Consider the following 6,906-nt stretch of genomic DNA (forward strand, 5'->3'; position numbering starts at 1 on the left):
ACTGGGTAGCTTAGTATGTTATAACGCTGTCAAAACTAATTAATCAAGTGCTAAGCGATATATTCTTAAAATAAACAAGCACCAATTTACGAGTTTAAGTGTTACTTTTAAAACAAAATTAGAACCTACTTACATGCAAGGCAAAGCGAGGTCGTGAATTTCAAGGCGTTGAAGAAACGTCACGAGGAATTAGAAGCACTTAAATTTTTAAATAATTCCTTTAAAAATGTGTTGGTAGTTGAAATAATCTCTAGTGTTATACATTTTACATAACTGTTATGTAGTTCATACGGTATTACTTTAGAAAGACGGTGCGACGGATGAGAGGAAAGCAATCATAAATAAACCACTCACATAAACGTTATGTTCTGGCTTTTGTACGTAGCAAATAGGTCCTCTATTTTACCATAGATATGTCAATATTTAGACAAATTTTATGCGTGTAATAAAAGTATGTCCCACACCATCGACGAGGATAGAGGAAACTATAAAAGGCGCTACCATAGACAGTATTATTCTCTTTCGGAACGTACCCTATTCTTTAGCCTAAAATATTATTTTAAATATATTTATTCACAACAAGAAAGATCTGATATGTCCCTAGGTATCTACGTGACTTGAATTCACAGAACGACTAATATGAACACGTGCGCTCGCATACGTTCGCCATAATATTACACGCAGAGGGAGGCGGCAGTAATGGGACTGGGACACGGTCAAGCGGCTTGATCGCAAGCACGTAGTTTTTTTGTCTATTGTTGTCTATTATTGTCTATGCTTAGCGGCTTGACAGCCCGCATCAAGCCTCTCCGTCAAGCATGGCCACGCCTTCCTGTGATTTCGTGGTGGTCTATATATATGTACTTCTATGCCTTCCTGTCATTTCGTGACTCGCGGCAAAATGGAATCTGTCAAAGACAAAGCGTTCTTGGCTCTTACGTTAGCTTTATGTTTGAATAAAATAATAAAAAGAAACGAATTTGGTGTCAAGAATGGTACAAGTTAAGGTACCGCTTTACCCATGAGCATTTGCAAAGTGTATTACAGGCTACAGCTATTTTTTGTATGAATATCTTGTGCGGTATTCATACAAAAAATATGTTTTCTCCATTGAAAATTCAGAAAATTATTTATTCTACAGTTTGATTATTAATGACCTTGAAAACCGCGGTCATAATTATTAAAAAATACTAAAATACTTCCAGAATTTTTAAATTAGATGGATTTCTACAAATTGAACACAAAAACAATAACTAAGTACCTATTTTATAACAATTTTATTCAATTTATTTCATTGTTTATGATACGTGATATTTATTTGTCTATTCCCACAAAAATATAAATTCGCATCAAGCCTCGCCGCAAGCACGTAGAATTGCGCAATGCTTGCAAGCCAGCTTCGGTACACGGTCAAAATGCTTGACACAAAGTGCCATAGACAATAAACTACGTGCTTGCGATCAAGCCGCTTGACCGTGTCCACATCCCTTTAAACTTAAATTTTAGTTGTATAGATTGACCGGCAACGGCCATAGAAATTAGAAAGCCAACCTAGGAATACACTTATTAGTCCACAGATTTAGCTCTAGCATAAAGTATAAATCTGAAATGGGAAAATCAAGCCGGCGACCCAATGGGCAATAAAAACTTCGGCCAAAGCTGGCTTATATTGCAAATATTTGAAGGTCGTATTATAAATATGTAATTTTAAAATATTTAACAATAACTATAAATCTAGATATAAAAGTATAATTGTCAACTTAAATGAAGAATTTATTTGAAACCAGATATCAATTAAACGTATGCATGCATAGTATTAAGATACCTAGTACCTATTAAGATTTAGAACATTGTGTGGATCAGGAGAATCAGCCAGCCAGCGACATCTTGCCGAGTGGCGACGCCAGCGAAGTGGTGTAAACCGGAACCACGATAGTTTTAGCACCCCACGACAGGGGTGCGAGGGTTGTCGGATCACGCAGCTGAATACCGAGATGATTCAGAACTAGAGAGTTACCATCTCACCTCCGCCTAGGAACTTCCTGCCCTCCCCCTAGGAGCAGTCGCCGAGGCTCTTACAGTAACCCCGCGAACTTCCGCCCGCCCATGAAGCCAGAGTGGTCGCCAGACTTCCGCCCAGGAAGCTGCCCTCTCACGAGTCGCTGCCTGCCGACTCCGTCCTTCGGAGCCTTGGCCCAGGATGAACTGCGAGTGATCGCCCTACTCTCAACAATGCACTGATTCCGCCCTTCGGAACTAGCCCACGTTGCCGCGTGTGTGATCAGTGATAAGTGCGAACCTGAAGAATCCAGAATCATCGAAAAGGGAAGTGCCTGAACAATTTTTTTATGTTTATTTCGTAACGCGAAACAACTTTTTAAAGACATTGAATGAACAATAAATTAGAATTAAGGAAACGGACAATTAATTTTAAGAATTAAGAATAGTATAAAGCTTAGATTTAAACTAACTAAGTAACTTCTTTTTTTTACTCGTTCCTTCTTTTTTCTTTTACATGCGTAGTGTGTTAATATTAGAACTCCCCTTAGTGTAGTAATAACAAGATCCTATATTTCAAAATTTATATGATAACAAAATGAAATTTCATGCATTTGATAAAAACAAAAGATTGTTAAAATATGTAGTTATATATAAAAAAATAATATAACTTGGTTAAAAAAGTAGAAAAATTACAAAATTGAAATCCATACAAATTATTGTATTTGGGAAAAAGAAAAAAAATATTATGTAGGATACATAGAATATTGTAAGATAATTAGTGAGATTTTCAGTTTTGTTGTTTTTTATATAGTTCAATATTTGTTTTTTATCATTAATACTTCTAATTTCTTCTGGTAATTTATTAAAGAAATATTTTCCTTGGTGGGTAAAATGGTGCTGGGCAAAAGAAATGTGTAGTTTAGGGAATGCAAATGTATATTTAAGTCTGGTTCGATTTTCAGTTTTTCTTTTTTTTAATGTGAACACCCGACTAGAGTTTTAACTGCTCCCAACCGTCTGGAGCCAGTGAGAGAATGGCGTCCCCAAATGGGGTATGCTGTGAGGCTGAAGGTAGTGCGGATGGGAAGGAGATGGGGAAGAGGAATTCGGGCGAGTACCTGGTAATTCAGATCTGGTCACCAAACTATTATGTGGTCACCAAAGCTATTTCAAGCAACTTTTCAAGTATGAATGGTGATCTTACACCAGGGCGATACTGAGAGTATCTTCCACCCTAGGGGACGTGCCGCAAAACAGCTTTTTGGGAAGAAGTTTGGATTCCTTATATATAAAAGTTATCCGAAAAACTTTTTATATCGATGATTTCACCGGTTGGCAATGGCCTAAGAATATTAATAAAATAAAATATATTATTGTTTATCATTTATTTTAGTTATTTGTTCAGATTAAAAAATACCAATTAAAACTTACATACTATTACCTACATTTTATTTTGTTATGCGGTTCTTACAATCTATTTTGAATAATTGGTTTCCTGCAGCGCATGACAATATATCATCCCATTGTAGAACAAACAGTTAAGTATATTGTTTTTTTTGTACAGTATTTGTCTTATTTCATCGCTCTTACTTGTACTGTCAGCTAATCTCCTTGTTACACATTATTTTGGTAACAGGTTGTATATGTATATTATTGTATGTAAGTATCTGAATGCATGTACAGTTTTGATTGTTGTAGACGAAAGTGACGTCTTGTGTTATTTAAAAAAAGAACCCTATAAGTTTTCAAACAGTGCAGCTTTCTCCGGTTTCTTTCCGGAATTCTAAGTTAAAAAAACTTTTACACATTTTCCCGATCCATTTTCCAAAACTTTTGTGCAATCGTCAGCTTTTCCTTTAACATTTATATTGAAATCTCCAACTATGGTGTTGATATTTTCTGAGGCATATGTGTGGTAAAACCATGTATGATCGTGAGATAAATGTGGAGATCCGCAATGAGTGCAAGGCGTAATGAGTAAGATTAAGAAAGGGACGCTTATATGGTTAGAATGAGAGAAGAAAGGATATAATATGATGCAAATGCAAATGGTAGCAGATGTCGGGGACGCCCGAGGAAGACATGGCACGATCAAGTAAATCAGATACTCGAGTCGACCATGTCAAGGGTCAGAATAATAGAAGAGTATGTATAAGACGATGTATGAATGTGAATGAGGCAAGAAGTGTGTGGTGTGACCGAGTTGTTTGGCGGTCCGTCCTCTCTGCCTACCCCAGCGGAGAAACGGCGTGATGGTTAGTTAGTTTATATAACTAGAACCTACTTACATACTAGACGAAATGCGGCGTTAAATTCCAATTCGTTAAGGAAACGTCACAAGAAAAGTAGAGGCACTTCAGTTTTAAAAACTTTGCTAAATGTGTTGGTTATTAAAATAATCTCTAGTGGTATAAATTTAACACAATTATTGTGTGTTGGAGCAAGAATTACTGACAACCTGAACACAAAAAATCCTACCATTCATAAATCTAAACTTTTTTTCAATGTTTTAGAATAAGCCATATTCTCAAACTTCCGGTAATTATTTGATTTCGGTTGCTTCCTTATGGCCTCTCTGTTTCATGTTGACAAATGGCCGTTTCCTCCTGATTAAGCTTTTCTATGGTTTCCCTAAATACCACAGGCGGAAGCGGAGGAATTCCTAAGAATAGGCCATATCTGACTCCTTCCTACTCCCAACACAAAACAAATAGACATTTATGTAATATATGGCCGCGGTTGGCTAGTGTTGTTGATGCTTGGGATGATGATGATACAAAAACATGCAATTTTAGTAAGGTTTTATGGAAACAATTTTTTCCCTACCGAGAAAATACAAGGCCTCAAAGTCTATAATAGCCAGCTAACATTTTAAACAAACATACGACGTAAAAATTGTGAGGCGCATATGACGCCTTTCTATTTGAATAAAGAAGATTAACTTCAAATTCAGTAAATTCAAATGATTCACCACCTCATTGAAAATAAGAATATAGCAAATTAGAAAAATAAATAAGAAAAGCCTACTTAGGAAACCTTTTGTAAAATATCTACTCAGAATATTCTAGTTTCTGAGCACAATAATTGTCTCCTGTTATACATATCCCGTCGGTCTTTCGACAAACACAAAGGAGTTGACATCTCATATAGGGACGGCGTTGCGACTTGCCACCAGAGCCGACACATCTATTTATTTCGCTGGTTTATTCAATTTAATTTTAATTGTTAGAAGAAAATATAATAAAACTAATTGGTATTTATAAAACCAAATGTTTATATTCACAAGGACCACGTTGTATTGTAATTTGATGTTAAAACGGAATATTTACTGTGGGTTCCTTTATATATTTTTGTGAAAACACAATGTTCGTATATGTGTGCCCTATAGACTATATATGTAACTACTTAACAGAGTTTGCTTTGTTTGGAGTTTGTTCTTATTAGTGTCACGATGTTAAGAGAGTGGTTTGAATGATAGAAGTCAGGGACGCTGGAGAAAGAGTTACGCATTCTCTCTACAAAGTCAAAATAAGACGGCCTCCGGGATTGAGGGCTTAGGCTCACAACAAGCAATCCGGAGGTCGCGAGTTTAAGTCCCGGCTTGCGCAAGTAAATTTATTTAGTGAAGAGTTGTTTAAATTAAATAGTTAAAATACGATAATACATATCATACAAACTTCTGCGGCACGGTCCAGAGTGGTAGATACTCTCGGTATTGCCCTGATGTAAGTCCACCATTCAGAATTGAAACGTTACTTGAAATAGTCAGGTTCTTCCCAACCTTCTTCTTCCCCATCTTCTTCCACTCTCTGCTACCTTTAGCATCATGAAATACCACAATTGGAGATGCCATAGTCTCACTGAGTCCAGAAAGTTTAGAGCAATTAGGCTGTTGTGCGGTATTCACACAGACAGTAAAGTCTGTTTTAGTGTAACATATTTTTTACAAACTTTTTTCTATAAAAATCTGATAAAAACAATCTAATTCTACTCTGGACTTTTTTTGCATTTGTTTGGGCCACCTGCAAGTCATAAAACACATCATTTCCTAGAACGGATACGAATATGACGAGATGCATTTCGTTAACAATCTCGATGTCCCCACAAAGACATTGAAACCCAACTATGTCAATAATAAGTGTGAACGTGATTATCAGATTATACTCATGTTTCAGTTCACGATTATTTTTGACTCCGTACTTAACCTAAGGAACATTTGGCAAACTGAACTCTTGTGACGGAATATTGAGTTTTTTCATTGAAAGTGAGCCGATATCAACGATCCACTGACAACTGCTTCCAACCATGTGGAGCCGCGAGACCATGGCATCCGCAGTGGTTGTATGTTGCAAGGCCTAAGAACCTGATTGTTCAGATGTGTTCACCAAACACAGCCAAAGCCATTTGAAGCAAGGTTTCAATTCCGAATGGTGGTCTGAAACAAGGGCGACACTGGGAGTATTTTTCAATACGAAACGTGCAAATATACTTCATATTAAATTATACGAGGTGCCTATTTCATCTTTGGGGATGCTTTTAAGAGTGAATTTTTAGGAGAGGAATAAGGGAACACGGGTCTTGGAGAGACTCGGAGCATCTTCCATTGAAATAATACCGGTAGAACAAGGACAGCATTCGCACCAGACGTCTGTGCTCCAAAGATTGCAATCCATTTTTTGGGCTAGAGAAGGTTATATAGGGTAACTTAACAAACGGATTGTAATATTTAGAGCACAGACGTCAGGTATGAATGTCTTTGAATTGAAAATCTGTCCTTGGTCTTCCGGTATTTCAATGGAAGATGCTCCAAGGAATTAGCTGAACCCTTAATGAACCATTAATTGAACCCTTAGGAACCGGTGCATTGTCGGGGAACATGAAAAACGAGCGTCCAAAGTTTGTACA

Source organism: Hesperophylax consimilis, chromosome 19 (genome assembly GCF_061612785.1).
Source record: "Hesperophylax consimilis isolate HC1 chromosome 19, BYU_Hcon_1.0, whole genome shotgun sequence".
Classification (NCBI taxonomy): domain Eukaryota; kingdom Metazoa; phylum Arthropoda; class Insecta; order Trichoptera; family Limnephilidae; genus Hesperophylax; species Hesperophylax consimilis.